This window comes from Suricata suricatta, chromosome 1 (assembly GCF_006229205.1).
Source record: "Suricata suricatta isolate VVHF042 chromosome 1, meerkat_22Aug2017_6uvM2_HiC, whole genome shotgun sequence".
Classification (NCBI taxonomy): domain Eukaryota; kingdom Metazoa; phylum Chordata; class Mammalia; order Carnivora; family Herpestidae; genus Suricata; species Suricata suricatta.
In genome coordinates this window covers 60458665-60474431 of record NC_043700.1, presented here as the reverse complement: position 1 = coordinate 60474431, position 15767 = coordinate 60458665, and the positions used below count along the sequence as shown (strand labels likewise).

At 35.2% G+C, this 15767-nt stretch overlaps 1 pseudogene; it reads left to right on the top strand.

The window, feature by feature from the left end:
• Window positions 1-14301: 14301 nt before the first annotated feature.
• LOC115291685 lies at window positions 14302-15541 on the top strand (annotated as a pseudogene).
• The last annotated feature ends 226 nt before the right edge of the window (window positions 15542-15767 follow it).

Here is a 15767-nt window from a genome sequence, read left to right as displayed (position 1 = left end):
AATTCATGGGGACCATGAATTATGTAACTAGCCCTGTACGTATTTGCAATAATTATAATGAAGACTGGAGTGCCTTGATTGAAAAGGTGTTCACTTCATACTACAATAATATCTACCAATTAAGGCAAGCTAAAGAGAAAACAGCCAACTAAATTATTCTGTCAATGTGGTAGAAACTGTATTTGGTTAACCCAACGTCCATTTCCTCCTCTCACCCTCAGGAACAGAGAACAGGTACATTATCTCATATGACTCAGGTTAGATTTTCTAATCTCCCTTATATCTGGATATGGTCACTTAACTAGTTAAATTCTGGCCAGGGACATATAAACATATATGCTGTACAGGATTTCCATGAAAGTTGTGTAAAAGTAGCTGAAAGTAAATGTTTTATGCCCATCTGTCTTACATCCTTCTTAGCAACTGAAAAGTCAGTCACGAAGCAACCATCCTGCTCATGAGGTAGCTGTAAGGATAGAAACAATGGGCTATAGTAGTGAAGCAGAAAGACAAAAGCCTAGATCTCTAATGGATATGCTGTAACTCTCTGGACTGTCTATATTTGGACTCCTTTTATGTAAGAGGGAAGTAGAAACATCTACCCTTAAGTAACAGTGTTTTTCCTCCTACTGTGCGTAGACAATCTTAACCTTAGCTGACAAAAGAAAGGCAATTATTTTCCTGCAAAGAAATGTCCAATATATAACCAATTAAAAAACAGTAGAGTTGGCACACAATGACACATCCCTTCCAACTGTACAATGTATGTTTCAACATCTCAATACTTTATGCTCTGCTCACCTCAAATCTAATCAATCTTTTTGCGACATATCCACTGAAAGCCAATGTTTGTCAATGTAGTTAAAAAGAACTCCACATTTTATTCCATTTCCTGATTTTAAGATACACCTCTTGGAGGGTGCCTGAGTGGCTCAGTCAGTTAAGTGACCAACTGAAGATCAGGTCATGATCTTGCAGTTCGTGAATTTGAGCCTCGTGATGGGCTGGGTGCTGTAAGCTCAGAGCCTGGAGCCTGCTTGGGATTCTGTGTCTCCCTGTCTCTCTGCCCCTCCCCTCATTTGCACTTGCTCACATTCTAGATCTCCCTCTCTCTCTCTCTCTCTCTCTCTCTCTGTCCCCGTCTCTCAAAAACAAATAAATATTTAAAAAAAATTTTAAATACACATCTTGAAAAGCTGGATGTTCAAACCCCTATAGCTGATGCAATAGACAACAGAACAACGGAAAAGATCTATTTGAGATTGTTGTTAAAGTCTTTGATGCAAATATTCACAATATAGAAACCAATGAGTCCCAATGATACATGTTGACTTTTTTCTTAATGTTTTTTTTTTCATTTTGAGAGACAGAAAAAGAGAAAGAGAGAGCATGCATGTGTGCGCACGAGCAGTGTGTGGGTGGGAGAGAGAGACAGAGAGAGAGAGAGAGACAGAAAGGCAGACAGAGAATCCCAAGCAGGCTCCATGCTGTCAGCATAGAGCTCAACAAAGGACTCATTCAGCCCATATCAAGTCAGATGCTCAATGAACTGAGCCACTCAGGCACCCCTGACCTTCTTGGTTTCTTAAAGTTGCAAATTCAGAAATGTTGCCAAAAACTGCAGGTGCTCTATGCAGGGTAACAAGAATTTTTTTCCTGTTGAAATTTGGCTTATCATAGATTTTTCACCATCTGAAGATGACAATGGCCTTAGCAGTTTGCAAAGGGGGCTCACAGAACAGGAATTCCTCACTGATATTTTTTAATGTTTATTTATTTTTGAGGGGGGCGGGCAGAGCATGAACAGGAGAGGGGCAGAGAAGAAGACACAGAAACCAAACCAGGCTCCAGGCTCTGAGCTGTCAGCACAGACCCTGACGTGGGGCTTGAACTCACAAACTGTGATCATGATCTGGGCTGAAGTTTGGTGCTGAACTCACTGAGCCACCCAGGTACCCTCCTCACTGATATTTGATGCTTGAACCTAAGAGCTGGCTGCACTGAAAGAACAATGGCAGTCACATCTAGTTGTTTGTTGAAGGGAAATTAGAGCTGCCAATTCCTCCATGATTTGCTTCAAAATATTAAAAGAGCATCACTGACTTTGATGCCCTTAATCGAGGCATTGATTCTGTTTGCTTTACCCAATCTGATGTTTCCATATGGTTTTGTCAAGACGTTTCCCATGCGTATGAATTCCTTCTCTTAGCCACGTGATAAGCAAATCTGGAAGCTTCAAGACAAGCCTTTTGTGATGAGACAAATTCCAGTTTTGATAATGTTTTAAGCCTTTTCAATTTCACAATAAAATTCTACACAATTAGTACATTTTTTAGGAAGGATAAATAAAACATGCTTCTTCACTTTCCCACCCAAGTTTATTGGGGAAAAATCGCGGCCATGTAAGAGTCATGGATCAAGCTTTGCAATAAAAATAAAATTAAACAACACATAAGCTTTGTTATATTCTTCTTAGGTTTTTTAATCAACATTGGCCTGATGTAAATAAATACAGATGTTCATATTCATGATGGTTGGTACATCTTTTGTCAATTCCTATCAATGAAATCTATCCTAAATGTCATACTGGGAGAAACTTGTGTTATCCGATGATTTTCAATTGTACACTTGCTTTAAAGTAATAAAAATTTTATAATAAAATCTGATTTTAATATTTATCATAAAGATGGACAAAACTGAATAAACAAAACATTTTTGCAGCAGGTTCACAGATTGTAGGTATGTAAATAACCCTTTTAATTGATTCTCCGGCCTGCCACTTAGCACCGACATAAACATTGTCAAGCTGCTTCTCCTCATTGTGTCTTGGTATTCTCGTGCGTAGAATCAAAATGTAGTCTAAATTAAATCAGATAATTTATTATATGAGTCCATTTGCAAAATCAAATTTTCTTAGCTTTGTTTCTGGGTCACATTCTGTCTATATCATAGTTTGTAGTGCAAAAAAAATGAGAGATTTTTAAATGAAGTATGGTCTCTTTTTTCTCAAAATGTCCTTATTTTGATACCAGGTTAGCTAGTATAATGTAGAATTATAAGAATTTAGCTAAGGACTTGCACTTTTATCTTGCTACAAGTTAGTAAACATTGGTTTAGAATAAGCATACACTAAAATATATACTTGAGAATTTAACAGTGATCATTCACTTTCTGGTATGCTTTCCAGCAATACTAGCAGGAAACAGAAGCTCAGCTTAGGAAGGTGACAATTATATGCTACCCTAATTTTCACAGGTATTTCTTATTTTACTTGTAATCATGTAATGAGATGTGATAAAGTGTATAAAAATATTCTGTGGCCAATGCAATAACAAATATTGCATAAAAATGCAGAACCATGTCATTTCACAAATAATTGAAAAAAATGAGGATTTTTACCAAGATAATCATGAGAGCTTTCAAATAACTGAATAGTTTTCCTGTAGGGAAAAAAAGGCTTAACATTCTTTATAATCTCCAAGAAATAAAACAAAAAAATGTTACAAGAAGATAAATTTCCCTTCAATATAAATAACTTTCTAATAATTAAAATTTTCTAAAGATGAATTTATTAACCCACTGGAGATATCCTTCTCTACATTTTCCCCAAACCATGTATTTTATCCTTTTCATTCATTCATTACATTCTGATTTGATAACTGTTTTAGTAATCACCTCCCCATTCTACCACTAACACAAATTTTTTGAAGAGACAAGTTACATGCTGCTAAAGGATGGTCCTAAAACTTACATCATTTTCTTAATACTTTTTGATAACGGTTGTTTAATCACTTACAAATTGGAACTAACTTATCACTGTGCTCTTGTTCCTCAATTTGGTCTCTAAAGTCATCATAAGAGTCTATTGTGGTTTTTCTACATTTACAGCAGCCCAATAAATTATGAGTTTAATAATAACAATAAAATACTAATTAATCATAAGACATTCACATCAGTCTTTTATTCATTCCCACATACAATGCTGTTATTCTACTTGCTCATAAGCTACATTTTAAAATAACTTTTGGGGTGCCTGGGTGGCTCAGCTGGTTGAGTGCCTGACTCCTGATTTAGGCTCAGGTCATGTACTTGTGGTTTGTAGGATTGAGCCCCAAGACAGACTTCGTGCTAACAACATGAAGCCTGCTTGGAATTCTCTCTCTCGCTCTCAAAATAAATAAATGACATTTTCTAATAATATAAATAAAAATAATTTCTTTTAAAAATTATCATGTCATTTGAGTACCTTGTTTCTGAATTCCAACTTTCCTCATTTTAATGATCTTAGTCTTTCATCAATTCTTCAACTTATCATCAGTTTCTTCAAATATGAATAACTGATTCATTTATGAAACTTCTTTCAGTGCTCTAGGACAGAACTATGTATTTCTGGAACTTGACTTTGGAGAAGATATGTCTCTCAATGTATGTTCAATGGGAAATAAAGAAAGTAAATGTGTACTCAAGTAGCTCAATTTTGTCACCTGTGACTATTACATCATCTAGCCCCAGGTACCCAGCCTAACTTCTTTTTATTTCCTGTAATTTCAACAAAAGTTAGAATCTTTTCCAGTGTGTTCAAAGTTTTCTAGCTTTTATCTTGAACTCTTATAATATAGGTATTATTTTTAAAATTTCAAACTGCACTTTTGCACCTCTATAAGCATTACAACCAGAGAAAGTGAGTTGTTGCAAGCATTGCTTCAAAACATGTAAAATGGCTGTTTTTTTTTTTTTATTTTAAATTGTGTCATGACAATGTTAAATAGAATGCATACCCTATGAAAAGTGTGCAGGAAAAAAAGTATGCAGGGCATTTTCCCCTCCGAAATTTGAGATGGCACGCATGAATTCAAAAATGTCTTTACCTAGAGTCTTACTAGAATGTATGTGTACTAAGCCAAAAGAGGGGTTTATTTGAATTTTTTTTACATTTATTTATTTTCAAGAGACAGAGAGAGACAGATCATGAGCAGGGGAGGGACAGAGAGAAAGGGACACACAGAATTAGAAGCAGGCTCCAGGCTCTGAGCTGTCAGCACAGAGCTCAATGTGGGGCTCGAACCCACGAACTGTGAGATCATGACCTCAGTCAAAGTCGGACACTCAACTGACTGAGCCACCCCACCCATGAGGGGTTTACTTAAAGAGCTGGTTATTTGGTGATGGGAGAAGTGTTCGGTGTACATTCTCTGTAGGAGGATAAAGGATTCTGATTAGCCTAGGATGATGGTCCTTCTGGCCCCCGAGGTCATTATCACCTTAGTCAGTGCTTTTCTTCCTCTCCAAAGTAGCATGGTTTAAATGAAAAATGACATGTTTATCCTAATTCTAAATCATGGAATTCTTCATTTGGAAAGGTTTTTAAGAAGTTCAAAGTAAATTCCATTCCTGTGTATTAGTGAGTAATTGCTGGGCCAAACACCCCAATCCATTGTTTAAGTATTCAATAATACAATATACAAATTGACCCTGATCTTTGAGCTACAAATTAATCAGTTTTATAATTTAAAAAGTAATCATTGGTAAGTAGCATTTTATCTCCCCTTCAGAGTATAACATCTCAGTTCTTTTGTACATGATAATATTAGTTTTTAAAAGTAATAATTATCAATAAGTATCCTTGAAAGTATTTACCAGTGTTTTTCCAATTTAAAAAATAGAAAAAAGGAAAAAACAGGTATAATTCTTCTTTAGCAGTTGAGTTTTTTGGTAGAGGCTATAGAGTTTCCACAAATAGATGCTGTAAGTCAAAAAAATATATATTTTCTCTGATTCATTTCAAAACAATAATAGTGATTAAAATATAAGTTTAAATATTAATATTAAATATTTAAAAAATACAAAGTATCTTTGTCCATCAAGGAATAAAACTATATTTTTAAATCCCACTTGGCATTTAATGGAAGGTTTTATTTTATTTAATATTTTTTAAAAATTAATGTTAATAAAGCAACTATAGACAATGACATTTTCCTCAAATTAATCCAACTTGCTATAATGAATATTTAACATCTTGTTTCATTCCTTTATTTGAGACACTTTGCTGTTCTTATATCTTTCTATAAGAAATCTCCTCAGGTTGTTACTGACAACCCAGAGCTTCCTAGTGATACATTTTCCTTTTAAAATTTCTCACCCTGCTGTGTGTTTCTCACTCCTACTGTAAGTATACACTACATGAAATAAAACTTTATACCTTCTTCTTCCCAACTACCCTTCTCTGATCTGAAAGAGAAGTGTTTCATTGCATCTTTTATGAATTTTTAGTGCTGCAAGAAAGTGGAATTCATATCAAATAGATAATTCTGATGCCAACAATACGGACCATCATCTGTAGATTTTCTTGAAAGGATACTGAAACCAGAAAGAGGAATAATAAAAGCATTTTTGCTCTGCAGTTTGAGCTAGTCAAAATCGGGGGTGGGGAGGTCATTTCTAACAGACAAAAGGCATGACTTCTCTATTTGATACATTGTAGGAGATAAGCAGTGGGAAGCACAGAGACTGCTGGTATTAGGTTATAATATTTTTCCTACAACAAATGTAAATGCTTTACTATTTCCTAAAGTTTACTCACACATTCCTGCCAACATAATTATTCATTATATAATGCCTTTTCTAGAAGCAGATACACTTTAAGTGTTCTCATTATTCTCATCTCTCTGAAAGGAAACTAAGCATTATCTCCCTTATAAAAATGGTAGCACTAAAATCCTGACATTAAGTAATTTTCCCCAGTAAAGAACTTTATTAGCACCCTAGATCCTTGGTTTCATATGAAAACATTAATTGATCAAGAAATATGTGTTGTGTACCTATTAATAGAAGTGATTACATTCAGCAATAAAGAGATATAGGAAAGTATGAGAATGTTTGCCTTCATGCATAATTGAACTGACCAAACAAGATAGGAATATACATTACCATGTGATATCAAATTAGTAGTAGTGATATCCAATATAATACAAAAAGAAGAGAGTCTGATGGTAATGAATTTTAATATAGCAGGTGCAAAATTAATGTTTTTAAGAATTGCAAAATTCAAATAGACTTAATGGGAGAAGGTATTTTTGAAAAGGAGAAAAAATAATGTAACGTAAAAAAAGTCTCTCTGAAATAGTGACTTATGTAGACATAAGCAAGTTATGATTTATGTGCTAAGTTTATGAATGTACATGTACAGAAGCTTTAGATGTACACATTAGGGACATAATATGAAAGTCTTGAGCATTAGGTACAGACTTAATATCATCACTGCTATATTGAATGTTGTATTCTCCCAAAATTCATATGTTGAAACCGAATCCCCATTGTGATGGTATTGAGAGAAGGTGCCTTTTGGAAGTGATTAGGTCATAAGGCTGGATGCCTCATGAATGGGATTAGTGTCCTTATAAAAGACACCCCTGAAGTATCCCTCACCTTTTCTGTCATAGCAAGAAAATGGCTAGCTAGGGGCACCTGGGTGGCTCAGCCAGTTGAGCATCCAACTTTAGCTCAGGTCATGATCTCACAGTTTGTGGGTTCGAACCCTGCAATGGGCTTTGTGCTGACAGATCAGAGGCTGGAGCCTGCTTCCAATTCTGTGTGTCCCTCTCTCTCTCTGCCCTTTTCTTGCTCATGATCTTCTCTGTCTCTCAAAAATAAATGTTAAAAAAGAAAAAAAGAGAAAATGGCTATCTATGAATCAAGAGGTGGGCTCTCACAAGACAATCTGCAATACCTTGATCTTGGATTTCCCAGTCTGCAGAACTCTGAACACAAATTTCAGTTGTTTATAAGTAACCTAGTCAACGGTATTCTGCTGTAGCAGCCTGAACTAAGATAACCACATAGGAAATTAAATGCCATTGAATTGTGATGAAGGGTAACATGCTGAATACACTATTTTAGAATGTTAAACTTAAAATAAGTAAATAATTTGCTGAGACCTTGCTATGGATCAATTATTTTGCCAAAACCTTTCCATGAATATAGTTAACTTTAAAGTGATTTTTTGAAACTAATAAAAGCACAATGCAAATTAAGCACTTAGTTCTTAAATGGTTCTTTTGGTTTTGAAAGACTGAATATACAAGTGAGCACTAGCCAGACCATATATGGCAATAGAACTCTGATGTATTTAAGTCCGGGAAGCCACACTAGAACTTTTACAAAAAAACCAGGCCAAAAAACAAAACAAAACTTTGCATCAGTTGGCCCAGAACAGTCAGGATTTGATCAACAACTCCTAAGTCGTTAGGGGGTTTTATTTTGTTTTGTTTTGTCACTGCCTCCAACTCAGGACCAATGAGAGAGAGCTAAATATGCTCCCCAAGCCAATCACATAAGAGGCATTGCTTCTAGTTAGTCTACCTCCAACTTACCATACAATAAAGTCCAACCAGAGAACACCTGAAACCTCTTTTGGTCACTATAAAGCTTTCCCATTTGCTTGACTGCCTCAGCCTCTGTCAAATGCAAATGATACAAAAAGCTCAGAATAAAAATCCTCCGTCTGATCTCCTTGGAGTGGTCTTCATTCATTTCTAGAGTATGCAACAGGTAAATAACCTTTCTGGAGGCAAATATAGAAATACACTTCACATTCCAGTGGAGAAGGAGCCCTTGTGCACTGCTGGTGGGAATGCACACTGGTGCAGCCACTGTGCAAGACAGTACGGAGGTTCCTCAAAAAGTTAAAAGAAGAAGTACCATATGATCCAGTAATCGCACCACTGGGTATTTGCCCAAAGAATACAAAAATACTAAGTACCTCGATGTATATTGGAGTATTATTTAGAGTAGCCAAGATATGGAAGCAGCCCAAGTGTCAACTGACTGATGAATGGATAAAGAAGAGGTGGTATACATACATCATAGAATATCAGCCATAAAATAGAATAAAATCTTGCCATTTGAAAGTACCTGGGTGGATGTAGGGAATGCAATGCTAAGTGAAATAAGTCAGTCAGAGAAAGACAAATACCATATGATTTCACTTGTAGGTAGAAATTAAGAAACAGAACAAAAAAAAAAGAAAAAGAAAAAGGAAAAAGAGAAAGAAACCAAAAAAACACACTCTTAACTGTAGAGGAAAACCTGATGGTTATCAGAGGAGAGGCGGGTGGGGGAATGGGTGAGATGGGCAAAGGGAATTAGGAGTACACTTATTGTGACGCGCACTGAGTAGTATATGGAATTGTTGAATCACTGTATCCTACCTCTGAAACTAATATAACACTGAATGCTAGCTACACTGGAATTTTTTTTAAAGCTAAAAAGTAAATAAACAAAAATAACATCTTGTTTCTTCTAAACAAAGAAATGTGGATCAATTCTTAAGTATGGACATAAACTTTAATCAATTCATTCTAATTCAGGTAATTTAGCCTAAAAAATAAATACAAAGAACATAGAAATATGCATGGATATTCCTTGTTGCATTATTAATAATATTTTAAAAAATACAGCCAACCTATCTAAAAATAAGAGTTTGGCTGAATAAATTGTGGTAAACAACAGAATAAAATAACATGTAGTCATTAAAAGTATATAGTAAAGAAGTATTTATAGACATGAAAAAATTTTCCTCGGTATGTTCTCAAGTAAAATGAAATACTATATATAGTACAAATGATACTCTCTCATTATTTTTTTAAACTTTTATAATGTTCATTTATTTTTTTGAGAGAGCAAGACAGAGCGTGAGCAGAGAGGGGCAGAGAGAGGGCGACAGAATCTGAAGCTGACTCCAGGCTCTGAGCTGTCAACACAGAGCTGACATGGGGCTCAAACCCACAAACCATGAGATCATGACCTCAGCCGAAGTCAGATGCTTAACCAACTGAGCCATTCAGGGACTCCCTACCATCTTATGATTATTTTTTAATCTATCTGCAGTGATTTCTTCTAGAAGCCTTATGTGAAGTACGGTTAAAAGTTTCTTCATTTTATAAATCTATGCTCGACTATTATATAAGAAAAAATAATCTTTTATCTAATTGCAAACAAAACAAAAACCACTCTAAATTACATTAATGTTTGTTCCAACCAATTCACCTATATGTAATGGTGACTTCATATATGCTTTGTATTTGGTGGCATCTGCCTCAAAATGTTAAAATAGATTGATAATAATAGATGTTATAAAAAAATAAATCAATGAAAATGGTGAGAACAGAAACCTCCTCTTTTAGGGTAATCTATTTTAAACATTTATACTAATAAAAACAGCAAAAATATATTTGGTAAATATAGAAACAATAAGCTTCTTAATAGCATCACAGAACTTACAAAATAATGTTACTGAACTGTGTTAAATGGGAATAATGCCCCCACCCTTTGTTATGTAGTGACTTCTCACCTCTACCTCTGGTTTAACTAAGTGGCTTGCTTTGAACCAATGGGAAATTAGTCTGCTGGCTTAAGAGGTTAGATGCTACTATTTTACCTTCTTTATCGAGAGGTACTTCTGCCATATCACTGGGTATAAAATTCTGTGTTGATGTTTAGACATCACATTCACAATCCTCTCCACCCAATATATGGGCCTATTTTCTCAAAACCTTTGCAAATCTGAGGGATGAAAAAGTGTACCCCACTCTTACTTTATATTGCATTTCTTTTATGTTTAAAGATATTGAGGATCTTTTTATGGCCTTTTCATTTTCCTTCTCTAGAAACTGCTTACTGATATTTTTGTCTGTGTTCCTACTGCATTATGTATTTGTTTCTTATTTCAATGTAGAATATATTTTATATTATAACATTGACACCATTCTATATGTTACATATGACAATATTTTCTTTGTCAAAAAATTATGGTGTCACTCTTCTTGAAAAAAACACTATTTGAAGAAAAACAGGAGGAAAACCTTTGAACAAAAGAGAAGTTTTGTGTTTTCAGCCAAACTGAAGTCAGAAAATGGAAATCAGATGATCACAATGATCATACTTATTTACTACAAAGCAATCAACAATTATAGTCACTGCCAAAGTCAGAACTATTATAGAAACTCTATTCTTTACAAGTTAGTAAATACGTACAAGTTTCTTATTATAACATATTTGTCTAGACAATGTCTTCTCATTTTTAATAGAATTCATTATGAAATGGATACATAAAAAAATACTAGTAGAATAGAAAATAAACTGAAAGCCTAATGTAACAGCTAATTTAATAGACAGAGTTTCCAACATGGCAATTCAATGAACCTTGTCATCTAGAAACTTTCCTAAGTATTCACACTCATTTGTAAAAGGATTTGTGTCTTTTCCTTTTGGTGAACTTCATCTTCCTTTCTATTTATTCTTATCTGCTTTTCAGTGGTCATAATTTGACTATCAAAATAAAATAGAATTTTACATCACAACATATTTGAAAAGGGTTCACTTGCACTTTAAGTACCATATCTTTGTGTTAAGAGTAATAATACAGATTTATTATGGAAAGAGTCAATGGTGTCATAAACATAATCTATTATATCAGTATGGATCAATATCTATTATACAGCTCAAAATAAGCCACAGTTTAGTATTCAAGCCCTAGTATAAACTAAATCTCTTGATTTGGGGCTGTCCCTGTGGCTCACTTAGATTAAAAAAATTCAGTTAAATTGACACTGTGCTACTTTTCAACCTAAGTCTTAAAAAGGCTTAGAAACTCATGCCCTGTGACACCGAGTGCTTATGCTGGCTCTGTACGTGATAAGGGTATCTGGATATGGTACATGAAGAAGGAGTCCTGAGATTACAGAGAATAAGGCAGATTCCTAGCCTTTCCAACATCAGAATGCATTTTTACCACATTCCCATTATCACAGAGATGTGAGTGAGCAGGGTTGAGGGAGAAAATGGAGCATAGATTTTCACTAGCAGAAATGTTTGAGTCATAGATGAGATAAGCATTTTCAAAGAATCTCTCCACACATTTCCTTTGAGTGAACCAGAAGCTTCTTCTGAGATTTGTTCCCCAATATCTTCTATAGATTTCAAAATATCATGTCAAAATTATTTTATCACATATACATCCTGTTTATTTTGATAATGGTCAAATATATATTCTTACAACATATTAGCTGAAGATTCAAAGGAAAAAGATAAAAATATTTTAAAGGCAGGAAAAGTATAGAAGTCCCTAAAGGCCCAGGAAAGAAACTTCCAAAAATTGCTGGATGAAGGTCAAGGCAGTTATCACTGGTAAATTTTCCACATCATCATAATTTATGAATGCCAAATTAGACAAATATCTTGAAGCTGAGAAATATTATTTACAGATTAAATCATCAAAATCAGTAATATTTCTGCTTCAAAATAGCACATAATTATGCTAGCATATTTTGTTCACTGACTTTATATAAATTTATGAGAAATAATACTGTTTTATACCATGTAAGCACTTTTTGGAACAACTTAGCAAAGCAAGATTTTTGTGAAATAAGAACTTTTCTGACAAGTCCCCAAATAAAAAATAATAATACTGTTTTTCCTGTTTCAAAGATATAACCTAAGCCCTCCAAAGAAGAAAACCCCCTCAGAATCCTGGGATCTCCAGGGGAATACAGGAAGCTAAACATTTTTATGAATGTTCCCTTAGTTATCACTTAAGATCGTAGCACCAGGTCCCCTCTTAGTTTTGTGGCAACAACAACAACAACAAAAATGGCTCTCATAAAATCCAGTTTTCCTAACTTGGTTTACGAGTCACAAAAGTATGCATGTGTGGGTACCCACACACACATACAAAATAATGCAGATACCAGATCATGGGTCTTCCTTTATCCTTGCGAGGTTATTAGGAAATTTGGTCAGTAGACCTTTATCTCTGTACCTGTTTAGCCCTTGGTTTTTCCTACTACGTAACTTTTATTCATGGTTCCACAGGACCCACACTAGACTAACAGTCATCCTGACTAGGAAGACTAATGAAGACATCATCTAAGAACAGTGCTGATGAACTGTTTTATACCATCTGGCTGGCAAATGCACATGAGCCTGCTCACTATGCTCTGTGCACGTCATCTTGTCTACCTTGCCAACACAGTAGACAAGTTATTCATGTATTAGTGTTTTCCAAGTTATAAAAACAGCCCCAGGAGACTGCTGTCCCCAAAGGCTTCTCCTCCCCATACATGCATATGCATATTCCCTATAAATGTCAAATTCTCTAAAGACCACAGAAGTTTGTTTTTCTCTACTGAAGGCTATCTTTTCACTTCACCTTCAGCAGTCGAGTTTCTCCCGTTTTCATAAGGCATGAAATTATGTATTAGTGAAGTAAATTATCCTCCAGAATACTAGTAACTGATGCTCTATTTCTTATTGCCATCAGCTTAAATATATCCATTCATAAACCCATTATATCCTTTGCCCCCAAAATGCATTATAATAAATGAAGTAACATATGAAAGACCTTTACAATAATTGCTATCTGCCACCACACCCCAGCCTTTGGTCTTCAACATGATTTTCAGTTAGCTTATAATCTAGAGGATGCTAATTTTATAAGATTAAAAAAAAAAGAAAAGGCAGAAAAGGAGTGTAAAATTTTCACCTCATTAAAGAGATGTACACATTTCCTAGAAAGCACACATACTAACATTTTCTGTGCTTTAACTTGGCAAATTATTATGAGGCCACTCTACAAAAGACATCAAGTAACTGGGCATTATATTATTGCTTTCATTTGTTCAGAGTAATGGCAAAAAAAAATGCATGTGTTAAAAAATAGACCAATTCATAAATTGTGTCTCATTTTCAAACCCATGAAGCAAGCAATGTGATCATTCCTGAAATTAGCCAAATTTGGTGCCTTCGTCCTGACTTGCAATCCATTTTAAGCCGAGGAGAACAGGACTGTAATGAAGCACATCCTCACAAATCACTGCTACAAATCTGCACCAGCCATGCGGAATACTTAAATTAGAATCGACATTAAAAACTCATGTTGCCATTATTCTGCTCTAAATCTCATAGCTCAAAGCTCTCCTCACATATTGAGATATTTTCTCCTATATTTCACCAGAAAAGATAAGTAAATGGTGGTTTTGACAGAGAAGGTCTCTCTATTTACTAGACTTTCTTCCTTTCCCTCACTTCAAACACATGACATTTTTATAGTGATGCCATAAGGGGACAAAAGAAGTCACCAATGTGATAGTCTTGGCTCTGCTGTCTATGGGGTGGTAAAATAAAGTTAGAGGATGTTAGAGGTAGAATAAAATTTTAAGGTTGCTGCAGGCCTCTTGCTCCTCCCGCCGCTGCCCTGAGTCACTGCCTGCACAGCTCTGGCTGCCTGGCTCCCCGTGCTAGCCACCAATATTTGGAGTTCTTACAACATGGCAGACATTGGCAACAAAGAACAGCCTGAACTTGATCAAGATTTGGATGATGTTGAAGAAGTAGAAGAAGAAGAAACTGGTGAAGAAACAAAAATTAAGGCGCGTCAGCTAACTGTTCAGATGATGCAAAATTCTCAGATTCTTGCTTGCAGCCCTTCAGGAAAGACTTGATGGTCTGGTAGAAACATCAACAGCTTGAAAGCTTGCCTAGGGTAGTTAAAAGACAAGTGAATGCTCTAAAAAACCTTCAAGTTAAATGTGCACAAATAGAAGCCAAATTCTATGAGGAAGTTCATGATCTTGAAAGAAAGTATGCTGTTCTCTATCAGCCTCTATTTGATAAGTGATTTGAAATCATTAATACAATTTATGAACGTACGGAAGAAGAATGTGAATACAAACCAGATGAGGAGGATGAAATTTCGGAGGAGCTGAAAGAAAAAGCCAAGATTGAAGATGAGAAAAAAAGATGAAGAAAAAGAAGACCCCAAGGGAATTCCTGAATTCTGGTTGACTGTTTTTAAGAATGTTGACTTGCTCAGTGATATGGTTCAGGAATGATGAACCTATTCTGAAGCACTTAAAAGACATTAAAGTGAAGTTCCCAGATGCTGGCCAGCCCATGAGTTTTGTCTTAGAATTTCACTTTGAACCCAATGAATATTTCACAAATAAAGTGTTGACAAAGACATATAGGATGAGGTCAGAACCAGATGATTCTGATGCCTTTTCTTTTGATGGACCATAAATTATGGGTTGTACAGGGTGCCAAATAGATTGGAAAAAAGGAAAGAATGTCACTTTGAAAACCATTAAGAAGAAGCAGAAACACAAGGGATGTGGCACAGTTCATACTGTGACCAAAACAGTTTCCAATGACTCTTCAATTTTTTTTGCCCCTCCTGAAGTTCCTGAGAGTGGAGACCTGGATGATGATGCCGAAGCTATCTTTGCTGCAGACTTTGAAATTGGTCACTTTTCACACGAGCCTGTTATCCCAAGATCAGTATTATACTTTACTGGAGAAGCTATTGAAGACGATGATGATAATTATGATGAAGAAGGTGAAGCAGATGAGGAAGGGGAAGAAGGAGATGAGGAAAATGATCCAGACTATGACTCAAAGAAGGATCAAAACCCAGCAGAGTGCAAGCAGCAGTGAAGCAGGATGGTCTACCTTCTGCTTCCCTGGAAAGGGTGAATTTACATCATTTGACAAGCCCATTTCAAGGTTTTTTTTTATTATTGTTATTGTTTGTTTGCTTGTTTTTGTTTTTGCAGCCTAAAATAAAATGTCATATAATTTTAGTTCTCAAAAAAAAATAAATAAAGTTGCTGCAGGTTTTTATTTAAATAATCAGCTGGCTTTCTCTTGGACCAAGTGTCATACAAAATTAAATTGACATACTGGTGATCCACCTTGTCATATTGCTGTCTAAAGGG